Source organism: Ambystoma mexicanum, chromosome 5q (genome assembly GCF_040938575.1).
Source record: "Ambystoma mexicanum isolate Mex_15411 chromosome 5q, UKY_AmexF1_1, whole genome shotgun sequence".
NCBI lineage: Eukaryota > Metazoa > Chordata > Amphibia > Caudata > Ambystomatidae > Ambystoma > Ambystoma mexicanum.
Genome location: NC_090933.1, coordinates 1130159510 through 1130180003, shown reverse-complemented (window position 1 = coordinate 1130180003; position 20494 = coordinate 1130159510). Strand labels below are relative to the sequence as shown.

The 20494-nt window shown below is 44.6% G+C and overlaps 1 protein-coding gene across 4 annotated transcripts in view; it reads right to left on the bottom strand.

Moving 5' to 3' along the window:
- Window positions 1-20494, bottom strand: part of EFR3A (EFR3 homolog A) — a 1818520-nt gene that overhangs the window by 1316645 nt on the left and 481381 nt on the right. The window lies entirely within an intron of this gene.

Sequence of the window (20494 nt, the reverse complement as noted above, 5' to 3'; positions counted from 1 at the left end):
GATTCTTGTTCACAGACAATATATACACAAAGTATCAAAACAGAACTGGAAATGTAACATTATCAGCTTCAGGAGGAATATTCAGAAACTGCAATAAAGAACAGACAGTACTTAAAACTCAAGTCAAAAGAATTCTTACAGCAGATTCCCAAGGATTTGCTGTTCCTTTTTTCTAACTCGGTCTTAATTTAAAAATAAGCGTTCCACAGCAAATGCGGCGTGGGTGTAAATGTAGAACATCATTACAATTCTGACGCATTTGTCAATAAAGCCAAGTGCTTAATTTCTAACATGTGTTTTCTTGCCATAGACTTGAAACAAAAACAGAACTTCATTATGTGCATATCTAAAATAAAATGTGCACAGTGAACCTGGATGACCCTCTTGTTAAAATGACATAAAATTAAACTGAATTAGTCCCCACCCAGATAAACATGAAGATAATCTTTTACAGTGATGGTCTAAAGGGCTTAGAGCAGTACAATGCTTGACCATTTTGTTATTTAATGGGACTATTTATAAAGTGGAGATATACTGGCACGTTGAAAAGCAGTGGAGTACTTATATATACCCAAAAGGGATAAAAAAAATAGCCAAGCAAGGAATTACGAAGTCAGGGGAGGAATATGTGTCTGGAGGGGATGCAAGAGGTGTGGCAGCTGATAAGAGAAAAACAGAGCAGTGCAGCAGAGGTATTCATGTTTTCAGATACAATGGTACAATCATTTAACAGAAGGGTCAAGACATATTTTCTGAAATGAAGTAGTAAAAGGACAAGTCTGACTTAGGTAGTTAGGTAGGTTGCACAGTAGGTAGGTAGGTGTCGCAGTCTCAGGGAAGGCTCGTCTCCTGTTAATTTATGCTTTTGCAGATTTAAAGTTGGAATTTGTTGCATGTTAAACTTGGTCGGTGTTTTGGCTGCCAGCTGTAAAAGACGTACCTATTGTGGAGTCAGAGGGACCACCAGCTACATGGTGCAACACCTGGAAGTCGCATATGGAGGCAGGCCCGTTTCTTGGGGCAGGTGAAGCGGGCACTGCCTGGGGAGCAAAGCTACATTTTTATTTATACATTGGTATTTGGCTTAAAATAAACCTTTCCCCCATATCAAAACAGATTCTGAAATATCCAACATAAAAACCACATCCTAATCATGTTCATCACTCACAGTCTATGCAATCATATTAAAACGTATCATAGTATTAGCCTCATTCAAGGTCTCCAACCCCTTAAAAATATCCTGCAGGAACGTAATAAGTGCTATAGTCATTGACACTCTTTCCCCACATTTAAAAACAGTCCACCATTCATCTGGTGAAATCGAAAGCAATTCTCCCCAAAGAATTCCCAGATCGGGTGTTCTCTTCACAGTTAAGATGGGCAGAAAAGCAGTGTTTAGCTACTGTTCTCACTATTACAAAACCTACATGACAAATCCACACCCCTCCATGACCTCCACGAAATAGAAATGTACTTCTAAGGGTATAAATTAAGGTGAAACCTCTGAATTGAGACCTATAGATGGAACCTGGGAATTTCATTAAATACTAAAGGAGAATATTAAAGGGCTGAGATTCCTTGCAAAAATTAAGGTAGAATTTAAATTGCTAGATTTCTTCAAATGTTTCGGACCAGTCTCTTCTACATAATTTAATTTTGACAGCCTCTGGGGTTAAAAGAAGTATCTCTTCAGAGGAATTAATATCCACAATTATCAGACGATATGCCGATCTCCACCGTTCAAGGACTGGATCACTGTGGTTGTTCAAAGCCTCCTTTATTATTAAAAGGCCTTTCAGAGGGGTCTCTGCTACGCATTTTCCATATAGTGACAATGATTTCCATGTCAACATGGTATTCACCGAGATGAGGCCTAACTCTTACCTTAATAGATTGATAAGAATCCCCTGTGGAACCTTCAGGACCCTGCTCCAAAAAGGGCCCTCCAAAACCATATTTTATATTATGTGAAGTGGCAAAGACATTTTCTGTGCCATAGGCCAAAATAGATACCACGTTTAAGCGATAAAAAGAGACTAGAGGAACCATGGAGTATCTCCCAAACTTTTTCAATAAGAGCAAGCCCAGGAACGCCAGAATTTTAGCTTTTACCCTCAACTGGGCAACTCTTCATCGTTCGGGCTGATATTCATAAACGTGGCCAAATAACAGAAAGCCACCACATCTTTGAGGGACTCATGGTTTGAGCGCCATACTATGGACTTTGTTTGTCTCCCAGTGGTAGATTCTGCCACATTTATCCTTTGCTTATTTTGATCCGCATAAACCTGCAAAGCATCCAATTGCCACTGCAGCCCTATGGGGGTCTGGTCCAAAAGGACAAGCTCATTGGCATACAGGAGGTGACCCACTGCCCTTCCGTTTATTCTTGGTGGAAGCCTCTTGGCCCCACAAAAAGTAGCCATCACATCTGATACAAATATGTTGGGTAGGGCTGGGGCAAGAGTACAACCGTGTTTCAAACCCCTCCTAGACACAATCGGGCGAGACAAGTGTCTTGCCCCAGCCTGCCTTACCCTAAGGAAGGTGTTTGAGTAGAGTGCTTGAATTGCCTGCACCCAGGCCTCCAGATAAGGGTCGTACCAGGTCTTTTTGCTCATGAAAATCTTGTAAATATGACAGCTTTATTATTTTCCTGCATACATTTACGCACATGTTTATAGCAGAGGGCAGTTCAAAGGTTCGGTTACTTGACAGAAGCCAGAACGCTTCTTTTGATTTATATCTACATGGGTGTAATTGCAAGCCATGGAGAAAAGCCTCTGAAAGAGAATGTATTTCTCTGAAGTCTTTAGATGCTCATGGAGAAAACGGAAGAACTGTGCATATTTAATTTCCTGGCATTTTAGGATTGTATAATTAATACGATGGAAAACTAAGTTGCAATTGAGAATTCATGTTTTGTAACAAATTATGCTTCTTTTCCAACTAGTATTGCACAATGTTATTTTTCAGAGTTCCTGTGCTGTTTGCATAATCAGGCGGAGGCAGATCATTTTTACACTCCTGATTTAATTTACACTTAATTATAAAAACAGTGTGTAAAATTATGAGTATGCACAGTCTAGTTTACATCCATTCAACCTTGCAGTCAATGGGGTACATTACTATAAACTGCCAGTGGCAGCAGAGTCTTTGCTCAAGGGTGAGCGATTGTCATTACACAAATCACAGATGTTCTAGCATCTCAAATTTTCAAGACTACAATTAAATCCAAAACCTGACTCTCCAGGAAGTGCAAGCGCTGCTCAAAAATAAACAAATGAAAGTTACATTTGTAGTTGAAATAGAAACTCAGCAAAACCTGTCCCTGTGATAATCCAGATAGGTATTTAACTTTATGTAGTGCTTCATGCATGGTTTGTCCAACATCTAGGCACTGTGATTATTATACCTCAGTAGATATCTCAGTTTACTGACCTTTGAAGGATGTTAGCCAATAAGATAGCTCAACCGGTTGAGCGCTCGCTGCTCCGATCTATGTGTGATCTGTAGTTTGCAGGTTCAAATCCGGGTACGGTCAACTCATATTTTCGAGGTTGATAAAGGAGTGCCAACTTGGGTTTGGTGATAAATATGTTCTATGTACAGCACTTTGGCAAACGCGCTATGTAAATAACAATTTGACCATGAGATTAGGTAAAGAATTTAGCATGAGTCCTTGCCTCTCTGCACTGTTGTATCATAACACTGGCATACTATTAGGTATTAATAGGCCCAGAAAGTGCAGACTTTCATTAAACATCAAAAGCTATCGAACTTCAAAACACACAATACAATTCATGTTTGCTTTACTATGTAATTGGCTAGGTTTTTGGGTTTTCAAACATTTAAATATATACAGGAGTGATCAAACAGCCAAACCTTAGAGAAATAATGAAAGGTGTATTCTATCACAATGCAGAAAGCTGCCGCATGTAATGATTTCCATACAGTTTTTGCACACGTCAGCTGGATGTCACATACATTTTACTCTCTTGCAAAAGCGAAAAAGTAATTTTTACTCTTGAATTCACATTTACTCTCAAAGTTTAAAAATAAGGAGTAAAATACTCCCACTTCAAAATCTTATCTGGAGCACTGCCTGCACCAGGTGAAGAGGACATCCCAATCTCATCAACTTGCCCCACAGGAGTTTCCTGTCCACTGAGTCGAAGGCTAGTTCTAAATCAATGAATACTAGGTATGTTTTACCCTTATTTATCATTGCCCAAGCTTTCAAAACATTGAGTAATTAGCATCCACGCTTGTGCCTACCTCTTTAACGAAGCCTGATTGATAACATGTTGAACTGTCCGGACCCCTTCACCCAGCCAGACAGCCTCTCCAAGAAGAGGGAAGCAAACCGCTTTACTATCACGTCAAGAAGGGGCGATAGTTCTTAGGCCCCCCCCTGTCCCCCTTCTGGATGACCGGGACCAATATCAACGATTTCCACAATGAGGGATCTCTCTCAACTCACAATCTGTCTAAATAAGACTAAGAAAATCCGTCCATAAATTGTGATCATCCTTTAGCATGATATTTGTGAGCTCCGGATTTACTTGCTCTGGTGCGGTTCGGGCGTTTTGGAATTACTTGCCCTTTGAATAAAGATAATTATGTCCTCTTTTTCAAATGCCATGGCCCATTCAATTGTTAGATCTAACAAGTCGCATCCCTGGCTTTTATCATGTGTGTTAAACAAGGATGTGAAGTGCTTCATTCTTATTTCCTCTAAAACAGCGTTGTTAGGCAGATTGGGGAGTTCCGATAGAATTAGTTGCCAAATTTCCTTAGTATTCTTTTTACTAATTTTGGACATCATATTTTCAGCATCATATTGGAAGATCATCCCCTTGTGAGATCTGAACCAATGTTTATATATTTGTTTACGCTTTTAATTAGGCCGGCTATATCCAAACCAAATTCCGATTTTATTTTATTGAAGTCGGATCTTAGCTTTCTGTTTTCCAATACAAATCCTTATCGTATGGATGCTTATGGGTGAAGTCAATCTTATTGCCTCTGTTAGACACCACAAACTCTGCCAAAATTAGGCATACTCAAAGTTCTGCAAATTATAGCCCTTAGATTCTTCTATTCATCTTTACCCGACTGCGCCTGAGTGAAATCAACTCTCGTTTCGTAAACATCCTTTGTGGTTATGTTGTTAGACCACCACAACATCTTTAAAATGTTGTGATTGTTACTAAGCGAGGTGATTATCTCAAAAGGTGGAGACTTTTGGGAGAAAGTTACCCGACACAAAGATGTAATCAATGGCCTCCCGTTGTTCTGAAACCGGTCTCCCATTCAGGCCCTTTACAACTGGGTTGAGATAGGTTGAGTAACCCTCAAGGCCTAGAACTGTACTTAACCAAGTCTCCTGAAAGCATATTATATCATAAGCCTCGAAGTCGAATTCTCCTCTCGTGAACAAATGTTTGAACCCTCTTGTATTGCACGAGGCTGAGGTAAAGTCCTCAATTTCTCCTTTGAACTCGAGTTAATCTTTTCCTTTGTTGAAGATCAAGGAATGCGTGAACCATGCTTATGACTCCACGCTATCAATATTTTGTCAGACCTTTGTATGGTTCACTAAGTTTCTTGTTGCACCCTCATTTGCGCCCACTGTAATTTTAAAGGGGGGGGTTATGTTTGATGTGCCATTGCTCTTTATATGGAGCGGAACTTGATCCTCTTGTCAGAGTTGCTTTCAAAATGTCCTTGGAGATGATAGTCGGGAGTGAGACCACCTTGTGGCTTAATGGTTTATTGACCTTCAATCTGTTAAAAGTCCTAAGTGCTTCAAGCGTTACTGCCCTTAAATCAAAACCCAGAGATAAGAAGGCTGGAGCCTCTTCTAAAATTATTCCTTTTACCAAGTTAGAGCATAGATGTAACAATACTCTATCCAGATGAGTCTCACTCAAAAACTTGACTATCTCCAAGTCCTTTGAGCATACTGATCTTAATGTTGGTTTATGGTAGAAGATCTCAATAAGTTTCCTCGATTTAATGTGAAAGCCTCCTGCAAATCCACTAGCCTTTACAGCCAAATGCATCTACCATACACACCAAACATGTTATTTGTGCTCCTTTGGGCATCATTTCACTTCTGTAATCTTTTATTCAGCATTAGAGTCATAAAAGAACAGTTTTCACAAACACATTGCATTTCTTTAGCTTTAAGTGCATATCTTGCTGACATAAATAAAACTTACAAGCTTAAATGTATATTTGATATTATAATTAACAAATACAACTACAAAACAGAAGGGTATAAAAGACTAAGACCACCAATCTATTTCCATTCAGCGTTTTTGGAGTTTACAGTTTTATACTCCAGTAGACCGATATTACATGGGGGAGAGATGCAAAATACAGGTTATAGACTTCAGATCTCGCAGCCTACTTCAGATATCCATTATCCAGAGTACCATTGGTTATCACAATTGGTAAGACTGTAATGTTAACCGGGTCAATTGGGGTGCCTTTTATCTCATTCAACCTTTTAGTTGCGGCCAATCGCCTTTCTTCTAAGGTCTGGAAGTCTCGAGTGAAGTTGGATATAATCCCCACTGATGTACTGTCTTTTGCCAGGCTTGGCTTCACCCAAGTTGGTACTGTGAGAAACCAGAGGGTGTCTCACAGGCTAGGCTCCGGGGATCTGCCATCCAGGTGGCCAGGGCATGGCCATCACTTTTAGATCCAGTTCCTGGGGGTGGACAGTGCTGGAGGATCACCTGGGTGGGGGATCCTTGGGGAGTGGGTGTGGTGCACCTAATGGTGAGAGGTGGTATCCTCCCTTTAAAACCTTTACTCCTTCTTTCCTGATCAAGTACATGTGTTTTGGTACCCTCTCTTCCCTGCACAAACACATATACATTCCCTTCATATACAGGGGAAAGAGACTCGAACATGTCCTGGTGCTGTGTTCAGGCAGAGTCAGGCAATTGCCTGTAACAACTCACACCTGAATCCCCTTTACCTTCCCCACCTGGATAAAAGGCAGAGCACAGGAACACACTTCGAGCAAGGCAAACAACGAGACGGAGCACATGAAGGAGTAGCCTATTCCAGACCGCAGCTGAATCGATGAAGCCAGATAAAAAGTTGTGGAACAAAACGGAGGGAGAAGCCTTTGGGCCATTTGACAAGAAATCGCTGGGCTGTTGAAAACTCGGAAGCAGCACGTGTAAGGCGTAGAAGTGAGGCCAGAGAATCCTTTAATGCCCGAGATACAGGGGCCCTCTTACCTGACTAGTCGAGTAGGAGGAGAAGTGCAGATGCCGTGGTATCGGCCTCGACTCCATGATGAAAGCCGCAAGCTGAATCTTGTATAAAGCCGGTGAGTTGAAGGCAACTGTGTTAAACCTGGCTGCGTAGGAACGAAGGTTACAAGTGGCAACAAAGCGTTCTCTGAAGTTGAAGGGAAAAGGCGTTTGCTGGAAGACCCAAATGAAAAGGAAAAGCTGATAATTGTTTTCTGAACTTAGTGAAGTGAACGCACGATACTAAGTAGCAGAGTGGTCCGGCACTGCGTGTGTGCCCAATCGAAAGGTCTCTGCCTGAATGTATCCCACTAACAGAAATTATGAACTGTGAAAGAAATAGGAGTCTGAGCCCGACGGAGGGGGAGTCAAGGTGAAAGTGGTGTGAATTGAGAACGGAACCATACAGATGCCCGAGTCAGTCGGAAAGAGGCCTATGGTAAATTATAAAGTGAAAAGGGAGTCCGAGTCCGGTCGAGGGGGACTCGAAGTGGAAGTAAAAGCCTTTTGTTGCTAGAAAAGTAAACTCCTGAGGAAAGGAACTTGGCACAATCTTTGTTGAACTTTTGTCTTGCGGGGGAGAAGCCTTCTTTGATTGAGCAAGAGACTTTTGGTTGAGGAGAGCCGATATATGAACTGAAACCGTGCCCTTGTGCTTAGCCGAACTGAAGTGTGTTCCAAGCTCATGTGTACCGCCTTGTCCCGTGTTGAAAACGTGGTGAAGAGAACCTGACATTGTTTCACGACACGCTTTTTGTTATCTCCATTTCCCACACGGTTTATGGTTTAGAAGTAGGAATTGGGAGTATTTTTTTTATTTTAATGAAAACACTACTAAGACTGCGTTATCTTTATTTTTATTTTGATGGCGGTAGCTTGCTCCCATCCTTACATTTAGGTTTAGATTTTTCCAAACCCCTTGAAATTCAATAAACACCCTAGAACTGTGAGCATTTGTGTCCGTCTTCACGGTTGGATACCATGCCTTCCTTACAGTACAAAGAAGCCGGGTTTTGCTAATCTTTCAGTTCTTTACACGGTTCGTCTTTTTGATGTGCATCAACTGTTATAGCGGCCATTGAATATGTTGATCAATTCAATAGTTCATTCATTTGAGCTATCTGCGAATCATTTTGTTTACATGTGCCTCTTTTATTCGGCCTCGATTCTTCATGCACGATCTCCTCAGGCAACAGTCTGCCTATGCTGTGCAGGTTTTGTGGGATTCATTTGTTCTTTTTTGAAACTTTTGGACTTAGGGGGATAACCAGGTTCTTTAAGCTGGGGGCTCTAGCTTCCCATTCATCGCTGCCATGCAATGGAACTCGCTCCCACCCCACCTCAGAGGAAAAACATCTAACTCACTTTTCCACAAAGCTAGTAAAACTTTGCTATTTGCCTGGACTTGCCAGCTATTTAGCCGTAGTACATAATATGCCATGAAAACACCATGCATTACTGCCTTATTGTTATTAATGTTTTACATGTAACTTATATGCACATGCCTTGTAACCAAGACGTCCTCTTGTAACAGCGCCTCAAAGCCCTTGGGCTGTTTGCGCGCTTTATACATTTAAAAAAAATAAATAAATTACCACAAATCTCGAGACCCCCGTGCTTTGAATGTGGGATAGGGAGATGTAGCCGGTTCATAGAAGCCATTCTGACATTTTTTAAACACCATTTTCTTTTGCAAGCATCGCTTTTCACATTTGTATATTGAGAGCGAGGGCAAGGTTGGGTTTCTTGAGTATTGGCCCCTTTTTGTTTTTGACAAGACTGACTAGGAATGTTTTTTTAGATGGTCGGGATTACCCATTTTTTAGCTAAAGGGCCAGGTAGGAAGTCTCCAACCCTTTCTGAAGCTATTAATAAAGGTTTTTGAAACTTCTATCACTTGTGTCTGTTTAACTGTTGATACCATGCCTTGGTCACAATTGCAAGACCATGATTTTCACTAGCTGCAAGCCAGCACTAATAAGAGATGATAATGCCAGCCTCGTTAGATAAAGCATTGGCCTGCTCTTTTTTGCAGAAAACACCCGAGGCCTGCATAATGAGGTGGTAATGGCTGAGGAACTGTGGACCCTTTACCATGCATTAGAAGACACTTTTGTTTAAAACACCATCAGCTTATTACTGGTCAGGCTAAAGTTGAGGTACAATCCTTTCTGTGCATCCTCTCTGAATTATTTATTGGGTGTCTCTTTAAAGGTATCCTTTCCCGTCTATAGATAAAATTCCCTAAAGATGATTCTTATTGGGGGCTGGGTATGCTCACACTGAGAACCAGCCCGTCGTCTAAAATTCTCCTGAAGCAAAAGAGCCCTTGTACCCCATTTGAGTGAGTGATGATGTAGCCATTTTATACTTGCATCCAAATACGTATGCTGTCCGAATGAGTATGTATGGTTCATGGTTACAAACATTTGAATGTTAGGTCAGTCAGTCAAATTCCTTTATTCAGATTTAAATATCCATCAAAGTACAACAATTGAATCATGAATGTATGTATGTAATGGGATTTATAAAGCGCAAACAAAGACCTGAAGGCATCAAGGCGCTAGCGGAGAGAACATCACCGGAGAGGAGAGAGGGGCAGTCACCAAATAAAACAGAAGAGTTTTCAGCTGCTTTCGAAAAATTGACAGAACGTGAATGCTCCTAATATGAAAGGGAAGATCATTCCGCAAAGAAGGGGCCAGCACGGAGAAAGATCTGCCCCCTGCGTGACAGCGACGAGATCAATGGCTGATAAAGAGAACTTTGTCTGCAGAAACTCTGCCCCCTCCGAGTGAATGGTCCGCTGGACCGTACACAAGACCTTGAATTTAACCAGAGTTCTCACGGGCAGCCAATTAAGGTGTTGGAGGAGATCTCAAGAATGGGAAAGTCGGGGGGCACCAAGGGAGAGTCTAGCTGCTACGTTCTGTAAGATCTGGAGGCGTTGCAGTAGTACTTGCGGCTGGCCAAGGTAAATACCATTACAGTAATCGATAGCACCAATAATGGCCACGATAACAACTTTGCTCCTAGGTTCAGTAGGAAGAAATGGAAGCACTTTCCCCAGAACCCTCAGTTTCGAGAAGCCACTCTGGCAGACCGCCGATATCTGTGCCTCTCTGGAGCCTGAGGACATGATCTTAATCCCAAGGCTCTGAACCAAAGTACAAGGTACTAGGCAGGGTCCCAGGCATTCCAGCCAAAATTAATTAAAAAATGTATCAACCATTGTGAACAGAGGATAGCACTGGGGCAACGGGCTGGTCTTAGCAGCAAGACCACGCAGAACAGAGGTTCAAATACCAGATCCGGGCTTAGAAAACTAACTAAGGTATGGTATTAGGCGTGTTATTTAAAAAACAATTAAATAAAATAAAAACAGGAAATGTAAAAGATATAATAAAAACATTGACAGAGTTTTAGAATAGCCGTCAAAGTCCAGTCAAAATCATAAACATGAGAACAACACTCAAATACATAAAACTCTGGTAAGCGATAAAAAGTGCTAGTGCTTGGTTAAAATCAATACACGAAGAATAATTTCTTTTTAACACACTTTCCAAGCTCTCTGGATGTACGTAGAAACTGCCCAGGCTATAAGGGGCTCCATTCAGTAATAAATATACGGCCGGGCGGTACTGCACAAGTTACCGCCAACAATCTCTCCCTCAATACAGAGTATCCAGGACAAAAGAACAGGAAGTGTGCCATGTCTTCAGGATCTGCCTGACGTGGCAAGCAATTCGCCCCAAAGTTCCCTTCTGATCCTTTGCTTAAGGTCTCACCTAAAAGAAAAAGGCATTCAAATCTGGCTCTTGTTAATGGTGCCCTTTGCTGTTTATTGTGGGTCCAGGTCAGATAGTCTTATGTGATCATTAGCCACAACCATAAACCACATGTTGGCAGTTTGGATCTCTCTATAGATTCTCTTACCTCTGCTGCCCACATCGTGAATCTACTCTTAAGTACACAACACGTTTGGTTCACTAAATTAAATTCCAGCATTGATATTCCCCCAACATCATCTTAATATTAGAAAACCATTGGATGTTCCCCACGCTTTTTACTCAATAGGTGACCTTGTGTAATATGAGTCAGAGCACAAGGTAATAAGTTTGATTCATTTTGGGTGCTGTGTATCTTAATTTAGGTTTCTGTCTTTTCCTTGCAGCTGGGATAAGAAACCCAGTGGTATTCCTTCAGCCTTTTCATTCACAACACCCCCCTCCCAGCCTCCCGAGGGCACTCATTTTGTTGTTTTGAAACAATGTCCTGACAAATGAGGGTTGAGGGAAAGTGCCCAGTACTTCCATTGTTTCAGGGGCACAGTGTTCAGAGGAAGAAACCGCAGGATAATCAGCCTAAGGAGAGTCGCCATTAGTACAAACAAAGCTGAAAATGGCTCACTCGTTCTGGGCCCCATTGGAAAGTCTGTGCATGAAGCAGGATTCTGCATCAAGCACTGCTCGGGAGCACAAGCCCCAGCATGGATCACAGAACATAGGCTGACGATAAACAGGCATCAGAAAAGAACAAAAAGCAAGCCAAACATACATACTCTGAGTAAAGAGGCAGACAGCGAGCAAATAAACAGACTCCCAGCCTTTGTAGCCAGAAATATTAGACCGTTCATCCACCATGACAATGATGGCTTACCCCAAGAAAGTAGTTGGGCTATTTGAGCACTTTGGCTGCACAGATTGGGGTACTAGCCATATCAGGTTATTAGAGATACTGTAACACCTCCAATAAATTTTACTGGGGTATGAAATTGAGTAGGAGTTGGAACCATTGAGTATGTACCTTTTACATAAGCCCAAGATAATGGTTAAATAAATGGGCTTGCCAATCTGTGTTCCCACTGCAAAAATTGGCGCCCATGCAAATATATAAAAAACAAATGCAGAACCCATCAAACTTTGAGGGAGTGCAAACAATGTTCCAGAATGTTGGTGGTAGAGCAATGAGTCGAGTAGAAGAAGCAGAAGAATAATTCAGAAAAAGGGGTTTAAGACAAATAGGCAACACTGCAAGTAACCAAAGAACCATGCAGTGGCTCAGTCAAATAGGACTTGCTGTAAAGGAGCTCAAATCTGCAGGGGTGAAATAGAGCAAACTGTCTGCTAGGGGCCTTGGAGCTGGAAGGAGCCAGAGAACATTCAAGCGAGAAAGACTACGAGAGACTGCAGCTAAAGGAGATATAGCGATACAGATGACTAGTTTCACAGCAAAAATGTCACAGAAGGTTTTCAGCACTGCTTTACATGGGATGCATAAAGATATGACGATCTGGAAGTTAAATTGAGGTCTGCGGACTAGAGAAGTGCTCAAGATAGCCTTCAATATAACAGCGGCAGTTCAGGGACTCCATAGCATGTCACTTATGTTCAGATTAATCAGAGATGAAAGAACTCCTTCCGTCAGGTTACATGAACCTCTTGGAACAGGACTATGGGTTCAACTTCTGTTCCTTCACTGTGATGAATAGGGCTATGGGACTTTCAACGTTAATGATTATTAGCATCTTATTTTCAGTAAGCCTAATACAAAATTAAAAAAACTTTTCCATGAAGTCAACTGAGACATGTTTGCTAGCTTGATGAGTCTGTCAATAGGGGGCATTACTATACACCTATCTTGAGTTTCTTTATGTTGAGTACTGTTGCAGGTGCCAAAATAACACTCCTCACATGGTAGTGGATGTCTAGCATAAGTTAAGGGTGCAGAAGGAAGACACTGACACACAGGTGGCATGATGGGATAAACATTTAGTATACCAGAATATAAAGAGAACACCTAACTTGCTCTAATAAGAGGGGTTGTCCTGCCTCAACTAAAAGACTAATGGCTCCATCAAAATGTCAGTGTAACTCAATAGTCCACCATCCTGTGTCAATAACCCTGCTTCTGTTCATTACACCAAATACTAAACTAAAAAGGTAGTGGATCTTCTCGGTACAGACAAATTACTCCCTTCTTCTGGACAGCGGCCAACAGTTTCAATTGTGATGCAAAATCTTTGCTAGGGGGAATGACTTCCCTTCCCCAGGTCTCAATTCTTTTCAATGCACAAAGTTCCAAGCTGGAATGCTAAACAGCATTGAAGTTCTCAGTTCAAGTTCACAAGGTAAAGTTCTGGCTCAAACATCAACATTCCTTATTGCCCATAGCTGTTTCTTCACGATTGGCGTCCTGATAAATGTATCCTTCTCCAGTTGTCTTGTTTTCACATTGTGAGGGGGATGTCTCCCTTCCCTGGGACCAAACACACTCCAAAGGCAAAGTTCAAAACAGTTCTCGTTAGATAGAGGTAATAGATTGCTTTCCAGGTCGCAATCTAAACAGCACATTTCCACACAACCAGGGGGAATGCTCCCTGCCCCTGGTCTCTCTCTAATTTCAGCTTCAAACACACAGTTTTTAACTTCTCTTTTTTGATTGGGCACACTTTGGTCCTTATTACAAGTTGGGCGGTAAACCTTAAATCCGTCAGGAACGGTATTAGCGCCGCCAATACCACTCTGCCGGATCACAACTGTAAATACTGCCGGCGCTATTACAGCCGGCGGTAATACAGCCGGCTGTAACAGTGCCACTGTAATAGCACCGGCACCCAACTGCGCTATCACAGAGCCATCACAAGTCCGGCTTTGTCGCTATTAGCACCAGAAAACCGGCATTAAAACTGACAAAAATACCCCTAGCCAAATACTGGAGGTAAACGAACACAGGAGACAGCAATAAAGGCCCAGGTGAAAACAATGCACACCAGAGGCCTACAAAGGACCCACCCATGCAAGACACACCCACCCAATACTATTTCACCAGCAGGAGCAGGGAGGAGACAGCAATAAGGGCCCAATTGAAAACAACGTATACTAGAGGCCTACAAAAGACCCACCCATGCACAACACACCCTTCCCAACACCATGTTGCCATTTGGAGCCGAGAGCCTTGATGATGACATCTACTTGCTGCGCCTGGAGCTACAGAGGCCTGCCAACCAGCCCAAGGCCCTCGGAGCACAGGGGGTGGTGAGGATGAGGCGAAGGAGGAGGAGACCAGCACCAGCAAGGCGGCCAGCCATCCTCAGGGTCAGGCCAACACCCTCGGCCCTGACTGATGGGGTGATCGAGTACAGGCTAGACAGTGCAACCATCACCCAGTTGTTGGGACATAATCCGTATAGCCATCAGCACTGCTGTGCCCCCACTTGTCAAGCTCATGTCGGTACTACAGTACCTCGAGACTGGCAGCTACCAACACTGTTGACAATGCATGGCATGGCCCAGTCAACCTTCAGTGCCGTCCTGGGACAGATGCTGCATGCACTGCTGCTCCATGTCAATGAGCACATTGCATTGCCAGCCACACAGCCACAGATCAACCAGCTCAAGGGCCAGTTCCATGCCATTGCCCAAGTCCCGAACGTTCAAGCAGCCCTGGACTACACACATGTAACACTAGTAGCACCCCGGCAACATGAGGCGGCCTACAGGAACCCTAAGAATTTCCATTCTATGAACGTGCAGATCACATGTAGCCCTGACCTAACCTTCACCCACTGCTGCGCCCGCTACCCAGGATCCACCCACGACTCCATGGTCCTGTGCAACAGTACCCTGCCAGCCTACATGGAGAGGCACCAATGCCAAAACACATGGATGTTGGGTGAGTGCAAACCTAGCCTCAAATGCATGCCAAATTACATCTGTTGGGAGTAGGGGCATACAGAGAGGAATCCATGCATACCAGCATGAGACACAGGAAGCACTAGCACTGCAACATATCCATGCACACCTTCAACACAGCAGAACACAGTCTGAATGGCACACACTTGTGAAAGCACAGTCACATATGGAAGCCCAACTACCACAAAGAATCTTGTGTGTGTTGCAGTGATGCTCCTCACCCTGACACAGAAGAGACATCCCACCCTGGCCACCAGACAGCCATGCCAATAGAGTCCTAATGTAGGCACATCCACAAAACCACTATACACGAGTAGTCAGTCACGACAATGACCATCCCTGAGATACTGATCCCTGATTGGCCAATCACATGCCTGTCCAAATGTACATGATCGTGCCAAGTGGCAAACACAACACCAGTCATAGCGAATGCCACAACACATGGCCTAACAACATGTTGCACGAACATGCAGATATAAGGGTACCCTCATCCGGTAATAAGGGACAGAGTACTGTGGCATTTAGACAGAGGGGTGGTGCATGCAGTAAATCGTCCATTGATTGAATGCTGCACCTTGCACAGCATACACCACAATGAAAGTAACCATATTGAAAGTAGCGTATGTGTACTACATGAGAGTGACACACAAAAGCATTCAATTATTAATTGATACACTGCTGCATGTAAACCTCAGAGCATGCATGTTTCTGAAGGTGAAGGATGTACGCCAACATTTCACTGAGATAGCATGAACCTTCTCAACACATACTTGATTCTGCTGCCAATGTCACTGATGACTGAGCCTTGTACACGTACTGAACCAACCTTGCCCTAATGTATGCATTCTCTCCCATGCAGGTGATTCTGGATACCCGCAGTACACATGACTTATGACTCCTGTGCGTCATCCACACACTCCAGCTGAGCTGGCAGACAACATTGCCCATGAGCGTACACGCATCTGTGTGTAAAGGGCTTTTGGACTGCTGAAGGCACACCTCCGGTGCCTAGACCATACAGGATGGGCATTGATGTATGCACCACAGAAAGTTGGCAAAATCATACTTACCTGTGCCACGCGCACAACATTTGCTGTTGCAGGTATGTGATGCTGATGGCCAGCCACCTGGGGATGGGAGTGTTGATGAAAATGTGGCCAACGCCACAACATGCACACAGGGATGGGGTGCGGGAGGGGGGTTGGGCAGACAAGCGTTGATTGACTATTTTTGATCCACTGGATTGATACATATCACAATAAAGAGCACTGCAACTCAATCATGAATGTCCATGTATTGTATGCATTTTGAACAGGATTTGTTATTTTTATCAATCCCCTCCCCCCTGTGAACTCCCCATCACACAATTCAGATAGTATTGACTCCCGCATCTGCTGATTGGACATCGCACACAGAGAGAGGGTGAGGGAGAGCTTTGATTTGTGTCATGCACATCATGCCTTACAGTGGGTTTGGACATAGTTACCCTCTGCATTTTAGTGAGTCACCATGTGGTGATTAGTGTAACGTGGTACAGGGGAGGGACAATGCTTGGACATGTTGGTGTGACTTCAGTTGTCTGTTGGGATGCACACCTCCCATATTGCTGTGCGGGGGGGTCCTTTATGCACACTCACACATCAGGTTTCTGTGCCATGGCCATGGATGTCTTTCCCCTGGCCCTTAGGTTGATACATTGTATGTTCTTATGGTACAAGGGAGCGCTAGGGTACGGTGGTATGAGGGGCCAGTAATGGGTGGCTGTGGTGCCTCACACACATTGCATGCACATACATTAACTCAGGGTCTGGAGGCGTAGCCATTACAGATTCATGCATTTTCAGGGGGGCCGGGTTCTCACCTGCAGCCTTCTGGGTACTGGTGCCAGCCTCCACTCCTCCAACTCCCTCAATGGTGCCCATGTCGATCAGTGTTGTCATCTGTTCCTCCCAGGGGGTGAGCTCTGGTGGTGATGGTGCTGGCCCTCCAGTCGCCATGCTCTCACTCCTGTGCTGGGCGATTAGACCACGGACACAGACCTGGAAGTCATGCACGCGCGTGCGGCAGTCCTACCCATTCCAGGGCCCACGGCCCACGGCCCACCGCAGATACCTTCTGGCTGACTTGACTCCAGATCTGTGCTTGCCGCTGAGCACTTGTCTTGCGCTGATGTTCCTGATGGACCAGTACCTCCTCTAGCAGTATGGCAAGCTCTTGGTCTGTAAACTTCGGTTTTCTGACTCAATCTACGGCTGACTTGCCCCTGGTGCGTTCCCGAGACATTTTCCTAGGTTAACAGGGGTTGATGGCTTGGTGGGCCTGAGATTTACAGCAGATTGTGATTTCCAAAATGGCCGCTGCTTTATTTCCCGTTCCGGAGGTGACGCATTTCCTGCGCTTTAATATCACCGCGGCTCAGCAGTAGCGCAATGCACGCTGGATTTACGGTTTCCTGGTCAATTTTTCCACCAAGCACGATTTGCGTTAACGCCATGTCCCTGTGCACGTGCACGCGGACACATGATCTTACTTTCCGCCAAGAATCGCGGCATTAGCGCAAATAGCGCTCGACAGAAAATACGCCAGAATACCGCCTAACTCGTGATGAGGCAGTTTGTATCTTCTCTTTACCAGGTACTGCGACGAGTGTCATGGGTACGGGCCAAAGTAGCACTACCAAGTCATCTTCATCTTGAATTCATGATGGCAAAGGGGGAAAACAGGCAGGAGCAATGTGGGTGAGAGCATGGTGAGCAAGGAATAGGGTTAACACCCATTTCAACAACAGGAACTCCCTGCGCCCACAGAATAACAGGAGGCTTCCTGTTTCTACTAAAATGGATCCTTTTGTGCAAATCCGGAACTAGGTTGAACGCTCTAGTCTTTGGGCGTGGCTGTCTATAAAAGCCACGCCCAATGAACAAACCATGCTTTGTGTGCATTCTGTAGCTTCGAGCACACGCTTACCTGATTCCTGTCTCCAGAGGCTTCAGCAGCATTTTCGCAGCGCGCGCGGGCCGGCAAGTCAATCCTCAGCTCAGCGAACCCGTGCCTGAAAAGAGAAGGATAGAAGACGTTAGCCCTTCTGGAAAGGTCCCGCTGTTTTCCCATTTACCTTCCCAGCGGCCGCTTCAGGAACGCTTTTCTCAGAGTGTCCCACGACTCCCTTTCAACTCGCGGACCGGCATGTCACTCCCACTTCGCCTTCTCAGCAGCCACGTTTGGGTTTCCGTCTCCGAGCAACATTTTGACATCCTGCAAAGAGAAAAGCAGAGGAAACAGGTTAGAACTTGAAGAGCATTGTTAATAGCAATTTCCATAGACTGAAATATTACAAACCTGAACTTTTCACATGCCCTAACCCAGTGGAGTAACTGGGAAACCACAGGGATACTGCACTTACCTGATCCGATTTCAGTGATCCAATTGTACACATCTGCTAATCTAGCAGTTCGAAGGGTCCAGTGAGTTAACTGGCTCTGGGGACAATCATTGTGCACATCTGCTAATCTGGCAGCTCGAAGGGTCCAGTGAGGCAACTGGCTCCGGGGACAATCATCAGGAGAACCACAGAACTTTGCTAACCAAACAGCAGTGTTTAACACCGCAGTGCAAGTGCATCAGCCGGCAAAATTTGTACCGGGCCAGAGCATCAGCCAACAGGTCCTGAACCATAGCGCCCCTGCAGATGCAGGACGGAGAGCCCACCATCCTAAACTAAGAGGTGAGCCCCAGAAACACTGTATTCCAGCACACAGTGAATTGGGGAAGAGGGTTCCCTGGGTTTAGGTAGCTCCACTCACTAACCCGTCATTTTCCTTACAGGCAGAATTCCCAATACCCCGGGTGAGTGGAAAGCAGGGCAGGAGTCGGCGGACTCCATCGCTCCCGCAGAGATTCAGGTGAGCGTGACAATGAGAAGATGACTCGTGCTTTGTGCTCATTTCGGATCCCAGACCATGGCTTCTCTTGTTGTTCGATTTGGCCCACTTGGTACACTCTCCTGCTAAGTGGGTTCATTAGGAAGATAATTCACTTCCTGGTGCGAGTGCCAGACGCCTGCTTCGCTCACTCCCTGGTTCAGTACTGTTGGTTCTCTCTCCCACCAAATAGTGATGCGTGGGAGATATCCTGCTTCTCACTGTGGGTCCCAGACCAGTTTCTCCCCTTTTTAGGCTCAGCTCCCTTGTCTCGCTCTCCTGCCAAGTACTAGGGGGATGGCTGGCTTCTTGTTGTGGGTCCCTGACCCCTCTCTGGTGGTCAGTGGTTTTCATGACGCCACTGAGTCAAAGAAGGGCTCCTCTGCTGCAGAGCCTTCTTGCTGCCTGCCCTGTCTCCCTACTGAGCCTCCCGATCATCCCTGTACCCGTTACTGGGGCCTTCTCCAGTCCTTCCTGGGATCGGGCATCTTCACAGCAGCCCTGGGCGTCTTCACAGCAGCACCAGCTTTCCTTCTTGTTGCCTGCCCCGGTCTGCGGTTCTCTTCTCTGCTTCTTGCAGCCAGGCCACCACACGATTCCTCAGGCTTGCCTCTTGCGTGACCTCCTCGGGACCACCACGGCTGCTTGCCTCTTCTTTCTTGCACACAATTTGAAACTCCCAAGTTCGTTGTGGGCAGAAGGCGAAGACACCAAGTCCTTCTTCAGTTTACTTTTTATTTAGTAATCTTCACCTGCAGTGCGAGCTGTCAATCATTACTCCTCCTAGGAGCCACCTTTTCCCAGCACTAGGATCACGCAAATCCCTAGAACTCTTAAGGATCTTCTTTGTCCCAGTACCTTCAACTTTACAGATATTACAGAAGTACATCGATGTAAGTGTGTTTTAATGGAGGGGTCTAATGACAGAGTGTGTACGGTACGGGTGGAACATGTACATACTGCGTACTCCTGAGATGTTCTCCCTTGTCCCCAGAGGGGAGGTCTCCCCCCCAAAAGATCCTCACAACGAGTACTACCCCAGGTGGACTATGAGGTAGCTGCCTCACCACGCTGTCTTCAAGGTAATGGGCTCCACTGTGGGGAGAAGGGATGGCATTGTGGGATTCATCACAGTAACCCTTTGGAATGTATAAATTACACTGCATGGCACAAACAGATACTAAGGACAGAATATAGTCCAACATTGCCCATACCCTTGTACAGCAAAAGCTGCCTTCCACTGCTTGCCATCTACCTACTTGTTGGAAGATAATAACCGACTGTTCAAACGTGACGGGTAGTTAAAGTATGATGCCTGAGAAAGAGTAAATGTGTTAAATAAAACTTTGCCTAAACTGTAAAAAAACATTAAAACATAGTTGCAGATGCAATCACTTAACAGGGGTGGAAAACAGTAGCTTGGCTTGTTGAGCATTATATTCAGATGAGCCTGCTGCAAAGAGCACATTTTCTTGTTCATCATGTTGGGGAGAGCCACCACATTCCTAAGAGCGCAAGGATGATCTAGAGGCCTCAGAGGGGTCTTCTGAAACAAAGAAAGCTTGTTTGAAAGATTGCACGCTTTGAAAATCTATACTCTGGG